Genomic DNA, 23,203 nt, shown 5'->3' on the forward strand with positions numbered 1-23,203 from the left:
CACCCCCCCCATTTACAGACATTTCTTGAACAACAAAAAAGCAAAATTGAAAGAACACCCCCCAGTTTTAATTAAGAATTTAGAATCAGGAAAAATAGAAAGACCATACGATCTTATAATACTCAGTAATGAGTATTTTGGACCAAACCACTACAATGGGGAAAGGGATTTGCATGTCTCTCCACAGGTGAAGGAACCAAGTGGATTCCAGCACAGAACGTGAAGCCGTACCACCCATCAAAGCCCGTTGTCGGTTCCACTTCAGGCAGTGACCCCGCGAGTGGAAGCCGAGAAGCGGCACCCAAATGTGAACTCGGCAGAACCACTGAGAGAAGATCATCTGCCAGAAACGGCTCAAGAAAAGAATGGAGTTTTAGTATTATTTGCGCAGATGCATGTTGCTTTTAACCTTTTGTTTTTGTTTTTGCAGTGAAGCTTTACCTGTAAATCAACCAAAGACAGATGTTTGGGTTGCTTTAGCCAAGTCCGCAGGCTCCAACACCATCTGTTTATCCAACACACCTGACAAACCTTTCTCAACTTTAGTTGAGTGCCTTTCCCAGAAGGTTTTGGTAATGTTACTTTTGATAAATATTAGCCATACGATGATCATCACATTTCTCCAACTCCCAGCCCAAGACACCAAACTTATATTGATAATTTTAAAGTTGATAAATTTGACCTTCAAAAATTAGAAATTTTAGGCAAAGAGTAAGTGCCACTTCTTCTATGATCAGTGACTTGCTGACAGATGTGGAAGCTGTCAAACATGCCACTTTACAAAACAGAGCTGCCCTTGACTGTCTTTTACTAGTACATGGGCATGGCTGTGAAAATTTTGAAGGATTGTGTTGTATAAACTTATCTGATCATTCTGCTTCTATTCATAAGCAGTTGCAAAAGTTAAGAGATTTAGCTAACCAAATTACAACAGATGAACCATCTTGACTAGACAGTTTGTTTGATAGCTGGAGCTTTGCACCTTGGCTGAAGGAACTTTATAAAATAAGCTTAATTATTTTAGTAGTGATAATTGTGGTTATAGTAGTAGTACCCTGTGTACTTCAATGTGTGCAGAAAATAATGAATAAGACAATTCTAATGTTTTAATAGTTCAGCAGAAAGGGGGAGATGTTGGGGAGGATGAATGTTTGGGAAGAAAGTTTCACAGGTATGTAGGCTTGGCAGAAAGGTCTGTGAATGTAGAAGCTGGGGATGAAGTAGCAATGAAAGCAAGTTCTGATATAGAATAAAAGATGTTTTGCTGAAACAGTGATCGCTGAGTAACTGAGAAGGCAAAGGTTGGAGATGAGTTGGAAGGAGATTTCTAGGAGTAGGACAAAGGTATGTGACTACAAACAAAGACATGTTTTTCACCAAGTAAATAAGTCTCAAGAAGAGCATAAGTAAATATAAAACATGTCTTTACCAAAAAGAGAGGTATGGCAGACAAACAAGAAATGTTGATGTAGCAAGAAGAAGAAAGGTCTGAGAATTTTCCACTGAAAGCTTAAATTGTAACTTACTTACTCTTGTGATTGGATAATAATGACTATAATATGGTGATGGTAGTAGCTATGATAGGCTATAGGCAAATGTAAAGGTATTGTGTGTGGTGCTTATGGCTTGTCATGTGTTAAGATACTCAGCAAAGAAAAGTATCTGATGCTTTGTAACTTGAACAGCGGGTGGCTTCAGGTCTGCCTACAGCTGGAGCTGGCAGCTGTAGGGCTGGCTCTGGATACCCACTCCCTGAGCTGCTGTAACTTCACCTATGCAATAAACAGCTTTCCAGAGAGCCACCTGAAGTCCAGACAACCTTCGTGAAACTTTCTCCTGTAGTGCATGTTCCTTGTTCCAGCCTCTCCCCATGGACTGTGGGACCTGGGGCTTCTGAAGCCAGGTCTGACTGGTGAAGCCTGAGGTGCATAAATCATTCAGTACCTCAGCCCTTTTCCATGTTGTTGTGGATTAGGAATAGTAGACTCTAATTCAGTGCTCTCTATGGAGACTGTTCCAAACCAGCGTTGGTTTAGGCCTCCCACCTCTTCCCTCCCCCTTTCTGCTCTGAAAATGGAGTTGAGAATTGGAGGCACAAAGGTTCAAAGCACAGGTTGAGATGAGAATAATTTGCTGGAAACAGCAATGAGATAAGAAACAAACAGTACCAGCAACAAGATGAATAACAAAAAGTGTAAGACAAAGAAATTTTTTACGCAGAAAGTAAAACAATACTGGACTCTTTCACTTGCCAAGTTTTCTCCCTGTCCTTCCTCCCGACCTGAAGAAGAGAGGGAATCCCTTACTCCCATGCCGGGCAAGTGACCTGAGTCTGTATTGAACAATGGTAGATTCTGGCCTCACCCCCTCCCGCCTACTGTAAAACATGAACCCTGTCCTGGCTGAGACGAGGACACACATCCTGTGTCACCTGGTCCCCATCCCATTCAGCAGTGGGCCCACATTTTCCCCAGCCTCGTTTGTCCGTGCAGCCTCCTGGCATGTTGACCTGACTCCTTGCTCACTGGAGAGGAATCCTCTTCAGCTCAGCACTGCTGAGGCTGTGGACTACTGTGGCCCCCACTGGGCTCCCCAGCCTGGGAAGGACATGGGCAGAGGGGAACAAACGCAGTGAAGGGCCATGAACACAAGGAATGGAGACACTGGCAGAGGAGAGCCTGGGAGAACTGGGTTGGTTTAGTATAGAAATGAAATGTAACATACACCCTCTGCAATCCTTCAGCAGTGGCTTTCGGGTTGCTGTGAGTGGAAAAGGGAGAGCTTCTACTCAACATTTCCCAAATGAATTTCCTCCCATCCACTCTGCCCAGTGCCACCAAAAACTGGGAAATAAACTCTCCAACAAATTTTCTGGTTAGAAAGCCAGCATTAATTAATTAGCAGAGCTGGATGCATGGAGATGTCTCCTCAAAGCATGCTCAGAAACCTAACAGACCAGATTATATTCCCGAAACTAAATACATGCATATAGGATAATTATTTCCATGGACTTGTTTGGATATGGTTCTAGATCTTCTGATTAACCTTTTCTCTGTAAGACTATCTCAAATAAGTGGTCAGGTCATAATGTACTTCTCTTACCATTTCTCACTCTGACACACAATCCTTGTTCTGAAAACTAAGACATTGGCGAGTACATATTAATCACTAATATAAGTAAATAAGGAAGCATTAGCTGACACAAGCCTAGTGACCAGTCACAGTTGTAGGGAGTTAACACAAGGTCACATTAATCTCTGGTATTTGTACTAAGCACTGTATGGCACCAAACTAAGCACTAATATCTTATAATGACAGTGATGAAACAAACTGCCCCAAGAAGTTGTATCTGCTCCAACCATGGATACATTTAAAATCAGATTTGGCCAGGCTTGAGCTACTTGCTGAAGTATCTCTGCTGATAGCATGAGGGCTGGATTAGACGACCTTTAAATTTCACTTCCAACGCAAACCATACTGTAGTTCCAAACCTCCCTGTATTTCTATCCATTGTTGAGGGAACATCTCCCCCTCCTCAAGCCCCGGCTTTCTCTTCTCCAGGGAAATCAGTCCCAGCTCTCTCAGCCTTTCCTCATGCAAAAGAGCTCCTCCAGTCCCATTACCATCTTCAGGGCCCTTCAGTGGCCTCTCTCCAGTAGATCCAGCTCCCTCTTGAAGGGGGAGTCCACATGTGCCCCCCGTACTCAAGTGTGGCCTCAGCAGTGCCGAGGAGAGAGGAGCCATCCCCTCCGTGAGCCGCTGGCAGCATTTTGTGTCGGGCAGCCCAGCACCCCAGTGACCCTCTGTGCTTCCAGAAGGGCGAACTCGTGGGCGCGTTGCCCACGAAGCCCTCGGCTCCCGTTGGGAGAATGCGCTCTCCGAGTGCGCAGCGCTGCTTTGCGTACGCGGCGCGCCCGTGGCCGGCGCTGGCGCTGCCCGGCGGGGCCGCGGCCCCGGGGCCCGGGGCGGGTGTGCCGGGGGCGGGCAGAGGCGCCGGCGCTGCCCCGGCGAGGCGGGGCCGGGCGGGAGCGGCCCGAGCGCGGCTCCGCTCGGCTCCTGTGCGGCTGCCGCGGAGCCGGGGCCGGGCACGATGTCGGCCGGGCTGGGGCCGTGGCTGCTGGCCTTGGCCTTGGCCTTGTGGCCGGCAGGTGAGAGCCGGGCGGGGAGGGCAGCGAGCCCGGGGCGGGGGAAGGAGCGACAGGGACAGGGACAGGGACAGGGAGACGCAGGGACATGGGCAGATGCAGATGTGCGGGGGAGAAGGAGGGCAGGTTTTGTCACTGTGCCGGGGCCGGGGGCACCGGGACACCGGGACAACGCCCTCGGTCCGTGCTCGCGCCCTGCCCGATCCCTGCGCTCTCCCTCCGCAGGGCTCTGGGCACAGCTGAGGCTGCAGGAGACCGGCGGAGGGCTGCGAGCGGCCGGGGACTCCGTGACCCTCTCCTGCCGCGGGTCCGGCTTCACCTTCGAGAATCATTATGTTCGCTGGTACCGTCAGGCACCCAGAGGCAGATTCGAATGGGTGTCCTGGATAAGCCATTACTCAACTCAGATTGAGTTTGGGCCAGCAGTGGAAGGTCGAGCCACAGCCTCCAGGAACAATTCCCACTCTGTGGCATCTCTCAGCCTGCACCTCCTCCATGCTGGGGACTGTGCCCGCTACTTCTGTGCTGTTCGCACAGAGACACAAAATCCAGCTGAGGTTGAATACAAACCACCCGTCAGCATCCCAGCTCTGCCTCGGAGCTGGAAGGGGCCTGTGTTGCCCAGATGTTCAGGGTTGCTCCCAAAGACTTGTGTAGACACAGCACAAAGTTTTCAAATGTTTGATTCTAACAGGGACTTCCTATCTTTTGCTGTCCCCAAGTGAGCTCTGACCTTTATGCTATTCTTCTTCCCACTTGTCATGCCAACTTGCTTCTCAGTCCCCAGCTCTGAAGCAATTTTCCTGTTTCCCTTGGTTTCCAGTATTATGGGTACCCAGTCCAAGTGGTGTGGTGTGTGAATAGCCCTGCTATGCTTTTGGGCACAGCTCATGTCCACTCAGTCCAGGCCATGGGTTTTGCTGCCTGAGGGGTGAGCAGAGGAAATGGGGAATTCCAGAGGGTCATTTGGGAGCTCAGTGGGAGAATGGGGAAGGCTGTGTGTGTCTCTCCCAGATCTGAGATTCTAAAGGGAGCAAGGGTTTTTGAGCAGATGGGTTTGTAACTGCTGGATCCTGGACATCACAAGCAGAAACACAGGGACATGGGGGAATAGACTGACTGCTTAAACTGTTGCTGTTTGTTTATCCTTGTCTCCTGGGGCTGCAGGTGGCCTTTCTCGGGTGAAGACAGAGGCCTCAGGCCCCACAGTAGGGAAGATCTCGGAATCTGTCTCGCTCTCCTGTCACATCTCTGGTGTAGCCATCACCGACAGCAGCTATGCATGGGACTGGATCCGGCAGACTCCTGGCAAAGAGCTGCAGCACATAGCGATGCAGTATCCTTTCACAGGACTCCAGCACATTGCTTCGTCCTTCCAGACCCAAGTCAACAGCTCAGCTGACCCCTCCAGGAACCAGCTGTGGCTGCGACTGCTCTCGCCAGCAGCTGCAGACACAGCCACCTATTTCTGCAGCATGAGAGAACTTGAAAAGGGCACAGTGCTTGAAATGCAGGCAAGGCCAGGGCAGCATGGGAAGAAGGGGTTTTAATTCACCCAGGTCTTTTGTGGTTGCTGCAAGGCAAGGCTCTTCCCAGACTTCTCAAGACTAGTCTGGGCTGTCTTTTGCAGAAACAGATGCAGAGGTGCTACAGCAATAACAACAGCAGTCTCCCACAAGCAAACCCCAAACCATTAAAATGTTAACTCCTTCCTTCCTTCTCAGTATCTCCCACAGGCAGAAAGAGCCAGGGAAAGAGGGTGGGTTTATATTTCAAAGAATGTGATTGATTTGGTTTGAGTAGAGTTAATTTTCTTCATAGTAGCTAGAATGGGACCGTGTTTTGAATCTGTGCTGGAAAGAGTGTTGGTAATTCGGGGATGTTTGAGTTACTGCTGAGCAGTGCTTACATGGAGTCAAGGCCTCTTCTGCTCCTCATTCCACCCACCAGTGAGTAGCTCAGGGTGCACCAAATTTGGGAGCGAACACAGCTGGTTCAGCTGACCCCAGCTGACCAAAGAGGTTATTCCAGGACATCATGCTCAGCATGTAAAGATGGGGAAGAAGAAGGAAGGGGGTGGACACTGAGCGTTTTATTTCCATGTAGCCGCTATGTGTGATGGAGCTCTGCTTTTCTGGAGTAGGCTGGACGCTGGCCTAACAACTGGAAGTAGTGAATGAATTCCTTGTTTTGCTTTGCTCTAGTCACACATGCAGTGTTAGCTTTATTTCTTAAACTCTCGAGTTATTTATTAAACCTATGAATTCTCTCACTTTTACCCTTCCAATTCTCTGCCCCATCCAAGAAGGGAGAAAGGAGCAAGCAGCTGTGTGGTGCTTAGTTACAATGTGTGGTTAAACCGTGACAAAGACACACAATGGGCACTGAAAGAGCTGAAGTTTTAACACGGAAAAGTGGAACTCAACTGCATTTGGATACTTCATGATGTTTAGGGAGTCAATTCATTATATCAGAGGAGAGTGGCACCGCACCAGGAACTGCACTGCCAAGATGGACTTTCCTGGGACATGATGAAAAACTCCTTTGCTGTACTCCCAGCTTTGGCTCCATGTGAATAAACACAGGTGTTCTTCTTTTGAGCACTGAGCATTCCTTTCTTTATTTAGAAGTGTAGGATATCATGGAAGACATAAGGAGACCTCTGCAAGTGCATCCATGGGTTTGTGTTCCTGAGCACAGTGCCCAAGGCATCCTATACAGGAGCTACAGATGCCAGAGGGTCAGGCAATTGTCTGCAGACTTTGCCCTAGTTCTCATCTTTGGCTCTATGGAAGAATTGCTGTAGTGGATTAATCTCAGAGCCATTCAAACAGCACTGCCAAAAGTGACAAACACAAAGATAATACCACTTGATTTCTTCTGTCACCTCCCTCTTTTCTTGTCGGTGTCAGCAGCCCAGGGATTTCCCCAAGCAGATATTCCAGCTCACTTCAAATCATTGCTTTTAGCTGTCCTGTCCATAGTGGATGGACAGTGACTTGCTGTTTCACCTTCAATATCTATTTCTATGATCACTTGTACTGTCTCCAAGGAATCCATGACCAGCTGTTATTTTTTGTGTAGACCATCCTCTGGAGCAGAAGTAGAACAATGTAGAGGGACAGGAAAACAAAAGGCAGCTCTTCAAAGACATGGAAGAGGAGACATCACCTGGCACTGAAAAAAAACCCAAATGTTTTTGTAGAACCATCTAGCACAGTGTGATATACATTCCACAGCAATTGAAAACAACTGAACCACCACACACAAACTGCCCTCCCTTCTCTTGAAGGGGGATACATGGTGCCCCTACCTCACCTATTTTTCCTCAGACAGCCCTGTGCACATACACAGATTTGATTCCCAGAATTACTCAAACAGCAGAAAAACCTGTTTTTCCCAGGACCAATTTCTTCAACATTCAACCTCAGATCTCGGCTCTTGCAAATAGGTCACTTTAGACATTTGATCACCAGCTCCAGTTGAACAAGTGGACAGGAACCTTCTGTATTTAGATGTTTCCAGTTTAGCTCAGCGTTATGTTCTTCTCTTTGTCTCAGAGCACAGAGGAGGATTTTGATAAAAACAAAGATCCTTTTAACTTCAGATCCAACACTGGCCAAAAGCAGATGCAAATGAAGAACAAGGCCTGGAGACCAGAAATGGCACTTCCCACAAGGAATCTCTCAGCTATAGACATCAGAACAGGGACTGTGACCTGTGGTTGCTTTGTATTTACCAGTTCTGAGTTTATTCAGGAGCCCTTTGTCCATCCTTTTGGCCTTCTGACACAATGCTTGACTTACTGCTTTGTCAAGAGGAACCATTCAAGAGGTTCAAGGAGCTAATCTCTGAAAATGAGCAGTTCTCCTAGACCCCTCCTGTGTCCAGGACCATAACCCTTGGGATTCCTCCCAGAAGATCCCTGAAGAGCCCACATTCTGCTCTCCTGAAGCCCAGGGCTCCAGTCCTGCTTTTTGCATTGCTCCCTTCTCCCTGCATCCTGAGCTCAAAGGGTGCATGGTCACTGCAGCCAAGGCTGCCCTGAGCACCTCACATCCACCACCAGTTCTTCCTCACTGGCCAGTGGAGGTCCAGCTCCCCAGGCACCTGTGTCAGCAAGCTTGCACCAGTACACTCCAGAAACTCCCTGACTGTGTGTGCTCAGCTGTGCTGTCCTGCCAACAGACACTTGACACTCTTCAAGCACCCCATGAGGACCGGAGCCCAGCAATGGCCCATTTGTCCCAAAAAGGCCTCACCTATTTCTCCCCATCTGGTGATGTGCAGTAGCCACCCACCACAGTGTCCCCCTGCTGCTGTGGCCTCTAATCCTGACCCATCATCCGCTCTCAGCTGGCTCATCGCACATCCCAAAGCACAAATTCCAGCTGTTCTCTCAGAGCAAGGGCAATGCCCACTCCTTGCCTTCCCAGCCTGCGTTTCCTGGAGGCTGGCTTCAGTCACTACAATACTCCTGGAAGCTCTCCCACCACATGTCCATGATCCTACAGCTCTGCATCCAGCCCACAGAGTTAGAACTCAAAGGCTGAGGAGCTGGGGGTGTTCAGCCTGGAGAGGAGAAGGCTCTGGGGAGACCTTAGAGCCCCTTCCAGCACCTAAGGGGCTCCAAGAGAGCTGGAGAGGGACTGTGGAAAAGGGCCCGGAGTGACAGGACATGGCAGAATGGCTTCCCACTGCCAGAGGGCAGGGTGAGATGGGGTATTGGGAAGGAATTCTTGGCTGTGAGGCTGGTGATGCCCTGGCATAGGTTGCCCAGAGCATCCCCATTCCCTGGAAGTGTCCAAGGCCAAGCTGGACTGTCCTTGGAACAACCTGAGATAGTGGAAGGTGTCCCTGCCCATGCCAGAGGGATTGGAAGTAGATGATCTTTATGGACCCTTCCAACCCAATCCAACCCAACCCAGGGTCCTGTCTTGGAGAGGAGCCCAGGCCATGTCCCCTGACCTGCACTGCACCTCTCATTTCCCTTCCTGGCTCATGTGAGCTGTCCCACCACTTCTCTCTGCTGTCCGTGAAGCCATAGCCCTGCACCTACTGCTGGAGCTCTAAAGTCTCGTGTTTGCTCCCCATACTCCATGTGTTTCTGCACAGGCGCTGTAAAGAGACCCCCAGCCATGGTGATTTCCCAGAAGTTGAGACTGTTTGCTTTTTCCCCATAGATATTCCTGGTGTATGTGCACACTCTCAAAGTGCACCCCTTTCAGCCCTTTGGTTTTCCATCATTATGAAGCCTGTCCTGTTCATACCATTCCTCACCCGTTTTGTACCAACATTTCCTGATGGGCACAGACTCAACAAGCCCTTCCTTTGTTACAAAAGGCATGGCTGGGCTCTTGAAGCTGCAGAGTCTCAGAAGCTGAGTCTGGCCATCAAGGAGTTCTGATACAGAACCTGAATATCATGAAGGATTTGGTCAATGGGTAGCACCTCCTTTACTCTTTGATCCTCACTCCCAAGGGTACAGCACCTCTACATAACAAAGAACAATCATTTTGCCCACCTTCTCCTCTTACCTAAAACAGCATAAAGACTTTCTAAGGTACTAAACGACTCCCAGATGCCAATTCTAAGAGCCCAGAGGGCACATTCCTCCAGCTTCTGAGCATTGAAACAAAGGAGAAAAAGAGGACAGCTTCCAGCAAGGCAGAAGAATTTTCAGAAATGCTTTGAAATAACAGCAAAAGTACTGATTATTTTCCTGCTTTCTGTCCAGCTTAAGTCCCTCAGACTTTGCAGAGCTTTCATGTCATCCCCAAGTTCTCATTTACAACTCAACATTTTGGATATTATTTTAGATCCTTCCTTGAAAGACATGTGGTGTTTCTTCATGTGGTACGTTGGGTCTTAAACCACTGAAGGAATCATGTGACTGCCTGTATAATCCAAAATTCTGTGTAGTGGAACAGAGACAGTTTTTGCTATGAAATAGATCGCAGTGTGCAGGGGTTGGAGTACCACAATGATGTAAACAGCATAGGGACCTGTACAAAAACTCAAAGAGGGAAAGAAAGAAGATGGGTGTCTGTAATGCTTAAAGAGACAAATAGAACATTCTTTTTCATATTTCTGTTTATGCTGGAAAGATAAAAGTGCTCAGGGGAGTTCTAAACGATGGAAGAAAAGGAGAATTTGGAACTTCTGTACTCACTCAAGTGATTTGAAATCATGGAACTATTCAATGAACTTTTTTCCCTTTCCAGTTTTGGAAGTAAATGTACCTCTGGATCCCCTCATGGACATGAACCCATGGATAATTAGGACTAATATCTGGCTTTTCATCTCCTGTTTTACAACACTTTTGAACACCTGAGGAAAGAATGAGTTATTGGAATAAGTCTTAGCACTGTGAGGAATTATAAGCTTGTGTTTGGACCAGGGACGACGCTCACAGTTGAACCAAGTAAGTGCCATTTCTTTATTTCTAAAACTTCATTTAAAATTAAGGTGGGGGCAGACAAAGGAATGTAAAGGTTTGGGTTCACTGTAAGAATTTTCAGCTGCAATAATCCCTTGAGTGCACTCGCTCTCCAGCCAGGCTTTCAAACCAAATGCTCAGCTTGCATCTGCTGGGGAAGGTTTCCCAGGAACCACTGGGCTGACTCTGCACAGCACCTTTATTCCATGATCCCCAAACACCAGCAGGGCACTACTTGGCATGTGATAACTTATTCCCACTTTGGGCAGCCCGCTGGTCCAAATTTACTGTGAAGTGTCCAATTGTCCAGTGGACTTCCACTGACTCACTCGGGGCAGGAATGCAGAGCTCCCAGGGGTGAGGAGTTTTGAGACAGATCTGTAACTGCCTCTGGTTTGAGAACTTTTGACACTGGCACTACACTCAACAGTGTCCCCAGGTAAGTAATTCCACTGCCATGGGGACAGAGGAGGAAGGAGATTAAATAGCCTTGGGCTTAAATTCTCACAAGAATTTAAACCTCTTGCCTCCTATCCAAGAGCTCCTGGAATGAAAGACCCTTGGCTCCCCAGTTGTGTGGGCTCTGAAAAGACCAAAGTGGGGAGCAGGGATTATAGGAAGCCTTAGCTATTCTTATCTTTATTTGGAATTCCATGATGTACAAAAAAGTTGGATGTCACCCCAACCAAAGTTCTCATTCTGAAGAAAGATCTCTTCCTTCCATGCTGTTCAATGATTTTCTTCTTCTAGCTAAAGGCAGGATATTTTCAGTGCTGCACAGAGACTCTGGGATTCTGTTTGACAGTAAAAGATATTGTGCCTTAAGTATCAAAGTCCCTTTCAAGTCTCCTGAAATACTTAGTAAGTTGAAGCCATAATTTCCAGTGTGGATGCTAAAAAGCTAGGAGCAGAGGAATTTTCCAGCAGCTGCACAGTTCTGTGAAGTTTTTCTTTCTCATGCAAGCTAGCTGAAAATATCCTCTGCTCCTAGCTTTTTAGCATCCACATTCCAGGATGTGAGTAACCTCCTCCTTCTGGTTTTGAATTCCTTTGGGAGATACTAATATGCATTTTAAGATCTTTAGAGCACAAATACTTTATTATCCAAATCTTTTGCAAATTCCCCCAAATCAAAATGACATAAAATAACAGCCATTAGTGTCACTGTGGGATACTCCAGGCATATCATCCTGAGGGGTCAGTTAAGGACAGAGAAGGTTTTTCTTTTGGTTCAGGTTGGATTATTCCAGATTAAATATTCATTAAGAATGCTAAGCTCCATTACTTTCTGGAATACAGGGCTGTTCCTGTGACTTTATAAAACTAAACTGAAGGAGAAGTACAATGTTTTGTCCAAATAAAATGCCAGAACATAAACCACAAATCCCTTCCACAACCAAGCAGTGGTAGGAATTCATGGCTTTGTTACCTGACATGGCATTGTCAGGTAACGTAAACTCGTGGGACTCAGGTGAGGCCTCTGGGCTCAGACAAAACAAATCTTCTGCTCTATGAACTACAATTGCACTCTGTACATTATTTCTTGCTGAAGATCTTGCCCAGGGAGTTCTTGCAGAGAAGCAGCTTGTTTGTATTGTGGCTGTTTGGAAAGCCTGGAGAGGAGACCACATGAAAAGCCTCTCAAGGTCTTCTCAGAGAACACAGAATGCACAGGGCTGACAGGCTCTGGCAAACCACGGCATAACACCTGGGAAGGAAATGTGTATAGGAAGAACAGCAAAATGAGCCCTTTTTGATTTACATATTTTAACTGTGTGTTACTGCTGGTCTTGTATTTGGGAAAGGAACTCAGCTGACCGTGGAGCCAAGTAGGTATCCTTTATACATTACCATTTTCTGAGTTGTTACTCTTTCATTTTTCACATTTTAAAAAACTTCTATCCTTTAAAAATTCATGCAGACACTCATTCATGTTTTTCAGTCACTTATTAGACTTTCTATGAGTAATCTTTTGCATGCAACTAAACAATTTATATGTAGAAAAATTCTCATCCCACTTCTCAGTTTTGCCAAAGGACTTGAGCTCCACAAGGGAAGTTCTGTCTGCTATCATTCCGAATTTCTTTGGGACATACATCTATCCATTACTCAGGCTTCTTAATAAGATTTTCATAGTAACTGTTGGGTTTTAAAGTCATGCTTGGACCCTCTAAAGGGAAATAAAGTGTCTGCAGAGGTTGGCATTTAAGTTCCTAAGACTGTCTCTTGTGTCAGAGTTAAAAATACACAGTGATGGCAGAGAAGGGTAACGTAGAAAAGCGTAAAATAAAATCTTATGCAACATTTCTGGACTAGTTAAATCTTACTAAATTGTTCAGAGTCTGAGTTCAACTCAAGTTTGGGTCAAACCAAGTTAAGGGATGTTTGATTTCTCTTGGGTGTCTGGTTGCTGTAGGTGTGGACAAGTGTGTAGTTCTGCCTGTTGGATCAGAAGAGCTGACCCAGGAGGTTCTGGCAGAGCATGGTTTGGCTTTCACCTCAGTTCCTCAGAGGTGGCATAGGGCTGATGGGGAAAGCGTGGAAAATCAGAGCCCCTTGATCAAATTTCAGTCAGTACCCTGTGATGAACAAAATGTTAGAGCTGAGGGATCTCTTGACCCACCTGCAAGGCAGACACCAGGCAAAATGAAAAGCCCAATGGCCTTCCCTTTACCAAGAGACCCCTCAGAAAGCTCCTGTCAAAGCAGACACGTACATCTTTGTGGATGTGTTGGACAGCCTTTCATAAGCTGAGCCCTTTCTGGCAAGGAAGGATGCTGGAGGATTCCTTTCAGTTCCATATTTTTACTCTAATTCAAATTGTTAATCTCAGTTAAGTCCTGACATTGGTTTTTGAGATAACCCTTGATTTTCCATGTATGACTTGACCTAGAGGCAAAGATACTTTGTTTATAAAAGAAACCATGGTACCACAATGATTTGTTGGCTGCTAAATTCTTTTGACACTGTTTCCTTGTAAGACAGCCGCTGCAACTTTAAGCAATCTTATTTCATTACTTGTATGTCTTATGGCAAATTCCCAGAGAAGGCTTCTGCTTTACCGTTGAAATTCAGTCCTTTGTGGTTGCCAACCCTTTGTCATATATTTCCTGGGGAATTCAAGAGTACAATTCTTACGAAACTGAAAAAAATACATCTAAAACCTTCAGAGAAACTGACAGGTGAGAGCAGTGATCTCAAATCCAGTGAAAACTTGTCAGCACCTTTTAAATTCTTTCAAAGTTCCTCTTTTGGTGTCTTGATATTTGTTGGTATCTTAGTGCTAAAGGAGCACCGCTGAAGGTTATGGCACTAACCTGGGGAATATTGTAAAATTTGTCCATGAACATGCAGCCTGGTTGGAATGTCTCGCACCTTGTGCAGTTTCTAGTGGGGAAAACCTCCCCCACAATGGAAAGTTCTTGACCTTGTCAGAAAGCCCTGGAGCAGTGATGTAGTGAGTGGCATCACTGCCCATGGCAGGGCTTGGACCGAGATGATCTTCAGGGACCCTTCCAACCCAGACCATTCTGTGATTCTCTGATTCCATGGGGAGAGTTGCAATTCACAGCCTTCTGATTGCTTCCCTCCTACTCTCCCATCTTAGAGACAAAACTCCTTCTTGCACCTGAGCTGTTGTCACTGCAAAGCTCCACCGTGTCCCATGCTCCAGCAGCAGGACTTCATTTCTGCAAGTAACATCCCTCACAGGAGGAACTTTGCACAACACTGAAGCAACAAACTGACTTCTGCTCTCCCTGCAACTCCTGCTGTGCTTAGACCCTTTAGCCACACTGGGAGGAGAACAGGGGAGGGAGAGTAAAGGAAAACACAGTTATTCCCTCATGTCTCATGAATATGCAACACAATCCCACTAGAACTGTTATTTTTTGGAATTAAATTATTGAGCAAGCAGAATAAGTGGACTCTTGGAGTGGCATTCATAAACGTTCCCTTCTTGTTTGTAGGTCTGCTATAAAATCATGAGTTCACTTACAGGCATGAGCTTTGGCAAAATGAAGCTGAGATCCTGTGGGATTAAATCTCCTATAAAATATGCCCCTCGTACCCCTTTCTGTCTTCAGTCTGGTCTTTCAAAAGCAGCAGCAAGAAATACAGACAGAAAAAAGACAGTAAATGAGAATGCTACAAATTAGTCACAGCTGGAATATATGTGAATTTTCAGTAACTCAGCACTCAGGCCAGCCTGCAGTAAAATCAATCCTGTCCAAACCATGCTTTTTTTACAGATATTCCAAACAGTTCTGTCCCTCAAGTCATTGTGATGAATTCAAAGAAGCTGGAAGAAGGTGGCAGCACTGGGAAAGCAGCTTGTTTGGCAAGGAATTTCCTTACAAAGGACATCAGCTTGGAGATGCCCTCTAAGGAGGTCGTATATGAACAGAGCACGTCCATTTTGACATCAGAGGGGCTGTACAATGCAATTAAAGTGGTCAATGTGACAAAAGACACAGAGCTGACCTGCACAGCCAAATTCAACAACAGCAACATAACAACACTTTCAGGTACGGTTTGGTGGCACAGCTGTCACTTATTTCTGGAGACAGCGGCCTGTGGGGCTTGGTGTTCTCCTGCTTGTCAGCATTGCCCAGGGCAGCCAGCAGAAATGAGAAAGACATTGGGTTCTTCAGCAGGGAGAGATGAATGATGTTTCAGAGCATGTAAAAAAAAGGTTTCAACTGTTTAGTTACATGGAAATAACTTTTCTTGGGGAGAACAGAGAAGACACAATCTATGTTTAACATGTGGATTTCCTTATGACGGAATATTTTACCCTGTAGCAGCAAACCTCATGCAGCACAAGCTGAAACAGCCTTTCTAAAACCTACAAAGAGTTAAAGGTGGGGTGTTTGGGGGCTTTTAATAAATCACTTCTTATGTATTTTTGAAATTGTTTTTGTACTCCTGAAGGCCATTCAAATAGTAAAACCAAAGCAATGCAGGAATCCTTTTGTTCCCTGCAAGTGCATGAAGAAACTTTCCCCTCAAATTAATGTTGGAATTAATGCTGATCATCTGAGCCCCAGTCTGTACTTTCCTCAAACTCCAATGGGAAATGTCACATGAACATTTTTTTAATCCTTTATAAAATGTGGATATGGTTAAAAAATGCCTTTTCTTTATCATGTTACAGAAGAGGAGGCTGAAGAGGCTCCAGAAGTACCAGAGGCTGAAGAACCAGGGGCCAGTAACAGGGTTTGTAACAGCACAGCCCCCTCAGCACAAGGTGAGTTACCCAAACAGGTTGTGAAGTTACGTTGCTGTTTGGGGGATAAAGGCATGGAAATGTATTTTCTCCAGGGCAGAGGAGTCAGAACACAACATATTCACCAGACACAAGCTGCTGTTCCAAGGTTGCTCCTGCACTAACACACAAGCCCCAGGAAGCCAAAAGCAACACAGACAGACCCTGGGCTCCCCTGCTGTTGCCGTGTTCTCTATCGTCTCTTCCTTTCCTGCTCTTCCTTTCCCCAAAACCACCACCTGGGATTTTTTCCACTTTCTGCCACGAGCACAACATGCAAACGTAGACCATGATCTCTCCCCTCTTTTCTGGTCTCTGAGCAGATCCTGAAGGGCACAGAGTGAACATGCTGTCCATGGCTGTGTTGGGCCTGAGAGTCCTGCTGGCAAAGAGCATCGCCTTCAATACCCTCCTGAGTATCAAGCTGTTTCTTTTCTGAGGTAAGGGAGCACACAGCTGTCCAGCTGTGGTTCATAGGCCCAATTTCATTAAATGGAGTTTAAATCCCCCTCTGCTCTTCCAGACATGGGGAATGAAGGCAAGAGGAGCCCGAGGAAGAGCAGGAAAGAACGTGAACCAGCAGCACAAGGGGTTGAACGAGCAGTGGCAGAGCTGCTGACAGTGACCACCCAGGACACAAGGCAGCACCTTCCCCTGCAGACACTGAATACTGTTCACTCCTGCCTGGCCAGATGATTCACACTGAAGAGCTTTAAGTGCTTTTGCTGTTTCCTCTTCCCTGAGAACGGAGGAGAGTGGATTTATCCTCATGCTCCTGCTAAGTAGACTCCCCACTCTTCTGGCATTTGCATACAAGTGTCCTGCCTGCTTCAACAGCTCTGAAAACTCCAGGGCTCACCCAAGATAAATGGCCTTTTAAAAGCACCTTTCCCAGGCATGTTGTGTTACTGCCTGGAGACCTGGAGTATTACTGCTGAGGGAATTCACAGCCAGCAGTTGCCATTTCTAGCACTGCATTTCAGACAGCTTTAATAACAGTTAAGTATATATTGCAGATGAGAAGAGCTGTGTAGGATCTGAACTAATTCAATTCAATCAGATAATGTTCATTTCTGTATTAAGCCTGTATTTCTTCTGCCAAATGTATCTCATGTGCATTTTAGGTTCCTGTAGTAGTGATGAAAATAAAGTTTTATGAGGCCAAAATGCTGTGGGTGTTCTGTGCTTTTTCTTCCAAAGCTGGCCCGGAGATTGCTGGAATCCAACTGTCCTAATGCCAGGTGGGATTGGAAACACAGCTTTGATAAGGTAGATTTCCTGTTGGCTGAATTTGTCTTTTCCAGACTTTGTGCAGGGAAGTGTCTCTCTGGCACATTCAAGAGCTTCAGTGAGGAGAGACCTTGCTGAAGGCCTGAGGGAGGAAAATGCTCATGTGAGCAGAGAAGAAACCCTGCAGTTGTTTTGCACTCAGGGGTAGGGAGGAGGAAGGGGCCACCAGGAAATAATGTCGGGCGGTTTGATGGAGTGATAGTTTCCACAGCAACTTGGTTCTTACCTAATGGAGCCCAGCACACACCTTCCCCAGCTCACCCCCCTCTCACAAGCAACAGGCAGGACGCTGTGGTCACCATTTCTGACTCAGTTACACCAGGCAAGAGCAACCCTCCCCTGCTTTTGACAAAACCAGTTCACCACATCCTGAAGGGGAATTAAGGCTTTTCTCCCCCTGGCTCAGCTCCTGCTGCCTTCAAGAGAGCCTCTGCAGAGGACAGAGCAAGGTGTGCTGCATTGGGCTTGCTCAGGTCAGAGCCTCAGGCCCTGCAGACACCCAGAGAAGACCCTCTGCCCTTGCAGAAGCTACGTGAAATTTGCATGGCAAATCCAAAACCAGTAGAATGCTCAATAAGTGCATTCCACCACCCTAATGTCAATCAGGGGGAGCTGTGCACCAGCATTTTTATCCTGATTTTCCCGTGACACATTTTCTTGCCACACCCTTTCCCAGTCTCTCAGGCAGATTCCTATTTTGAGAGTCCCTTAGACAAAATTCAGTGGAATCAGATGGACAGGAGGGAAAGGCCCATGATTAAGTGCTGTTATAATCCCTTAGTCATAAAGTGTTGATCAAGTCTGGGGCTGGGATTGGATCCATCTGCACCTCCCCTGAGAAGGTGTTTAGAAAGCCGGGGTGTCTTTTCTGCACCTCATGACTCAATGGGTCCTTTTACAGCTCTACCCCTTTCCTGCCCCCAGTCTCAGCATCAATCCTTCTAAATTAATTCCAGTTTGATGTTCCTGTGTCTGTTTCATCCATGCAGTAAAGCTGCAGAGTCAGCGTTGCTGTTGGGCTGTGCCACGCTTTGGCAAATTGGTATTAAACCTGCTTTTGCTGACACCTCTGACAGTGACTGTTCAATGGACCTAAAGCCCTCACTTCATGACAGGCTTCCTGACTGCCCCCACCAAGCAGTGCCTTGTCACTTTGCATTTGCAGAACATGCAGCTCAGGAGAACAGGAGAATAGAATTGTTTCCAGAAGGAACCCCACAACTGGGAGCTTTGCTGCGGGCCAATAGTGAGATTGACTTAGCGGGGTTAATTCCACTGAAGGGGACAGAATCTGCAGCTCTCCCAGCTGAGATCAGCTGAGGAAAGTTTTGTAGAGAACCTGTGCTCCACAGTAATTGTCCTCCCTCTCTTAAAAGCACCTTTGCATTTGGAATTATCCTGAAATCTGAAGAAAACCTATTATTCTCTAAGGGATGCTACAGCAGTGGAATAAGGGAGGATGACTAGAAGCAGAAGGCTTTGGTACAATTCATTTTAACAGTGCTATCTCTATTCTCCTACAGATTAATTTGTGTCCATATCTGATTGTGCTCAGACAGCCTTTGAAAATCTCCAGGCGTTGAGCCACTGTCCCTGGAGATATTCAAAAGCCACCTGGACATGCTCCTTGGCAAACAGCTCCAGACAGTCCTGCTAGAGCAGGGGACACCCAATCACCAGCACAGGTCCCTTCCAACCTCAATCCTTTGTATTTCTGTGATACCTTTCTCATAGGGTTGGAAATGACAAGAAGTTGAAAATTTGTGTATAACTTTAGTCAGGGGTTTTGTTTGCCTTTGCCCAGGGGAAAAGAATTGAAGTTTCTTTTCAAAGGACTGTTTCACCAAGAGAGCACAGATGAGATTAACATCACAACACACTGGGAGCAGCACAGGAGATAAACAAAAGATAACCACCATTAACAAACATCACCTCCAAGCATCACCCCTGGCATGGTCAGACACACCTGGTCTGGGAGAAGTTCAATAAGAGAACAAAGAATGAGAACGTAATTAACATCGAAGGTGAAGGCATCAATAACCAATAGGAAAGGAAATACTAAGAACTGTGGAACTTGGGACTAATGAACATCGAACCAATGAATTTCCATGGGTTTGGACTGTATAAGTACCTGAAAAATCAGTGAAAACCTTGTGTGATGGAAGGATTTTCTCTGCACACCCGGGCTATGTGTGGATGAAATGATTTCTGTTGCACATCCTGGCCAGAACAACATCCTGGCCAGAATAAAGTAATGCCTTCATTCTCTAACACTGAAAATTGCTGTTGGAGAGTTTTTGTTTTTCCCACAGTTTCCGTGACAAGACCACCCACAATGTGAACTGCAATAAAACTTCCAAAGTAATTTTAGGAACATTTTCACCTCCTGCACATCATATTTATTTTTCCTCCCCCTTGGTTGGTCTCACACATAGAGTGTGGTATGGAACATCTGTCCCGCTGAGCAAGTCAAAATGGAGAGAGCTCTCTCCTGTGGCAGAGAACATTAAAAGAATAAATCTCTTTCTAAGAGGTTTCATGGAAAGCATGGGGAAGCACTCAATGAGAATGTGCAATATTAAATAGCTTTTTGTACCACTGAATCCTTCTGCTTTCTCATACACCATTGAAAAAACAATGTAATAATCATATTCCTGCATCTGCTGGGTACAATCTGACTTGTCTGTTTTGTGTCCTGAAATACTAAAAAGTTCCTGATAAAATGAGATCTATTGATGTCAACTGAACTTCTTTCTCTGATCTCTCCTGCTACCTTCTGGCCAAAGCATTTATTGTTCTCACAACATTTTCACCTTCATGAAATCCAGCAAATAGTTCAAACAGGAGAAAAAAAAACAAAAAACCAACCAACCAAAGAAACCACCCAAACCCCACAAGAAGTGTTGTGTCTGCACATGCCACAAATTAAACTTCTTTGCTCTTCATTTGCATTCTGGCCATGCCAGCAGGTGCCGTTGGAAACTCTTGCTAAGTGATACAGAGGCTTTAGAAAGTCCAGGGCCAGGAAGCTGAAAGAGCTGAAAAACTGAAGTGAGATTCAGAGAAGCTTCATTTGAAGGTGCAAACTACAGCAGGGTTACAGCTGGAAGTGATTTGTAACAGGAGGAATGGAGTAGAATACGGGAAGCACTTGCAGCACTGCTTTCAAAATCCTTAGGATTTCTAAAGGAGTTTTAAACTGCAAGTTATTCGGGAAAATTGGTCAAACAAATGCTGTAGGATAATTTCACTCCTGCCTTGCTTTTTCTTATTCATTTTCATGCCCACAGTTAATTATTCAAACTTGTACATTTGTTGCCATCACAGAAGGATGGAACCCCAGTCTTAGTAAGTCCTGATTCCTGACTTATGATCAGCATGGGGTTTCTGTCAGATTTTGCCTTAGATTCACAGGTGACAATCTGTGGTTCTGCTGAATTCTGTGACAAGCATTTCTCTTTTCCAAATATCAGGAAATACTGGAGGAGTGGGGAATGCTGGTAATGCAAAGTCGTAGGGAGAAAATGACAGGAGGAAACCCAAGGCTCACCTGAGTGAGCACCACAATGTGTAGGTTAATTCAGCTACAGGCTTGGTTTGATCCAGATCTTATTCAGGATGCAGTGAGTGATTTGTGCCCTGACTGGATGCAGGGAGGACAACTGCATGGGGCTGCAATCAGGCCATCTTCATTATTGCATTTCTGAAAACCTCCCATAAGCAAGTCACCCACTTAAATGTGTGTGGAACCACAGAGGATATGCAAGGAATAGCTGAAAGGGGCAAATCCATCTCAGAAACTCATTAGGAGGATGCTTAATTACCTGACTGCAAGGCAAGAGCTCTTTCTCTCTCTCTCCCTTATATTTCAGTCAGCAGATATGGTCTGAACTGAAGTATTGGAGAACCTGATCTGTCCCTGCAAAACCACTCAGGACTGGGGAGTGCAGTGCTCCTGCGAATGTCTGTCCTTCCAAAGCACAGCTTTGAAAATAGATTTCAGCTCTATGATTTCTGCAGGGAGGGCCTGAGTTGAGTCCTGGCTGTGTCAAAGCCTCCCACGATCAGGGCACTTCATCTTTTGTGATCTGTAGAAGGTATTGGAACATAACCTGCAAGGAGACAGAGTAGAGACAACCCAGCTTCATTTTGTGGGGATCTCTAACGGGCACTGTGCACATGCAGTTTTATTTTGATGACAAACAGACTCTCTGGCCATGGGGTTCCACCTGCCTGGGCACACTGCTAGATCGTCCTTGGGAGAACACCTTCTGCTTACACTTGACAGGAGTCACCTCCAGAGGCTGAGAGTTTCTGTCCTCTTCCCAATGCCCCTGTCAATGCCCACAGCCCCGCACAATATCATCATGAGGAGCACATTTGGGAACATACACAGGGTCAGGCACCACAGCCACATGAACAGGTGCTCCAGAAAGCAGCCAGTCCACAATGAACCTTCTTCCCCATCCTTCCAAAGCCAAGCTCAGGGCTTGTCTGCGGAGCTGTGCAACCCCATCACATGTGCCTGTACCTGTGTCTGCAGCCTTACAGAAGAACAGCACACCCTAAGTTCTGACAGAAGAACACACACCACAGATAGGGTAAAGTACGTAAATACAGAAAAAACTCCAAGCTGAATAGCTCTCCTCACTCCTCTGTGTTCCTCTGCTTTATCCACAACAAATTACTTTTGTATCACTTGCCTATTTCTCTGCTCCTTTTGTGCTTTGAAACTTGCAGCCTGAAGGGGACACAGTTGTCCTTTGTCTTTTTTGTAGAAGAACAAACAGTGCCTGGGACTGGGAGCTCTGACCTCAGAGTTGGTTTGTCCTGAAAAGCCACCTCCAGGCAGCTCTTCCCAGCTCAGAAGAACCTATAACCACAGAAAAGCACTAGGTGGTTTATTCTTCAAGGAAACCAGACACTGAACCATATCCAGAAGTGGAATCAGCCGGAATCCAGGAGAAATTCCACCCCCTGCAGGGGCCGGGGTTTAGAAGAATGGAGTTTCCTACACCACTGAGCACTCATCTGCACCACCTCCATGGGACAGGGCTGCACAGATCCAGCACAGGACAAGCACCCAGGGATTATGTGAGCAAGAGCCGCTGATCAGGCTCAGATCTGACCTGCTGTCCTCTGCAGCAGGACCTGCCATGCACTAGGCAAGGGCACAGCCGTGTGCTTAGCTAAAGTGTAAAAGAATAAATTCCCTTGGTGATCCTATGCTCAGTGTCCTTGTGTCCCTGCCCAGGTGACAAACAACTGACAGAGATGGCAAAGTCAGTTTTCTCCCTGGTCCATATTAGATGCAGAGACGTGAATGTCTCTGAGAGTCTTTCACTGGATCACAGAAGGGGTGAATGTGGAAGAGGCCTCACGTACACAGAGAGGGCTCAAAAGAAAGATGGGGACCATGCAGGGTGAGAGAAATCCAGGAGGCACCAACAGCTTCCAGTTCTGCTCCTCCTGGCCCCACCTCTCGCCCTCAGTGTTGTCATAGACAGAGGGAGGGACTAGGAGGGACTGGGCCTGAGTGCAGTGACAGAGGCCCAGGCAGGGCAGGTGTGGGCAGAGCTGTTCTGCAGGCAGAGAGAAGGTGCAGAGAGGCGAGGCAGAGCGGGCCTGGCCATGTGGAGGGCCCTGTGCGTGGCCTTATTGCCCATTGTAGGTGAGTGAAGGGAAGGGCTGATGCCCCCAGCAGCTGAGCGTGGCCCTGAGCTCCGCACGGCTCTGGGGAGCTGTGCTGAGCGCCTGCAGCCGGACCTGTTCCCCGGCTCGAGCTCCCAGCCCTGCCTGTGGAGCACGGCGAGAGCAGCCCTGCTCCTCCTCTGGCTGTGAGCTCGGCACCTCCAGCCAAGCTGCCTCCTCTGCAGCCTGGGGACACGCAGGGCACCTCCCTGCTGCACTCACATCTTGGGGCCCAGCGCTTTGCCCTGGCACTGGGCACTCTGCTCCTGGGGCACTGCGGCCCCTCTGGCAAGGAGCAGCTTGAGGATGGCAGCACAGGGCCCAAGCCCATTGCCCGGCACAGGCCTTTGTCTTTCCTGTGCTCAGCTGGAG

General features: G+C 46.8%; 1 gene segment (V, D, J or C); it reads left to right on the forward strand.

The window, feature by feature from the left end:
- The first annotated feature begins 12,377 nt into the window (after positions 1-12,377).
- On the forward strand, positions 12,378-16,942 carry LOC309582174 (T cell receptor delta constant-like). The segment is given in 5 exons: positions 12,378-12,413; positions 14,835-15,110; positions 15,740-15,832; positions 16,174-16,290; positions 16,374-16,942.
- Positions 16,943-23,203: the final 6,261 nt, after the last annotated feature.

The sequence above is a fragment of the Coloeus monedula genome, assembly GCF_965178545.1.
Source record: "Coloeus monedula genome assembly, chromosome: 26".
In the NCBI taxonomy this organism is placed as follows: Eukaryota; Metazoa; Chordata; class Aves; order Passeriformes; family Corvidae; genus Coloeus; species Coloeus monedula.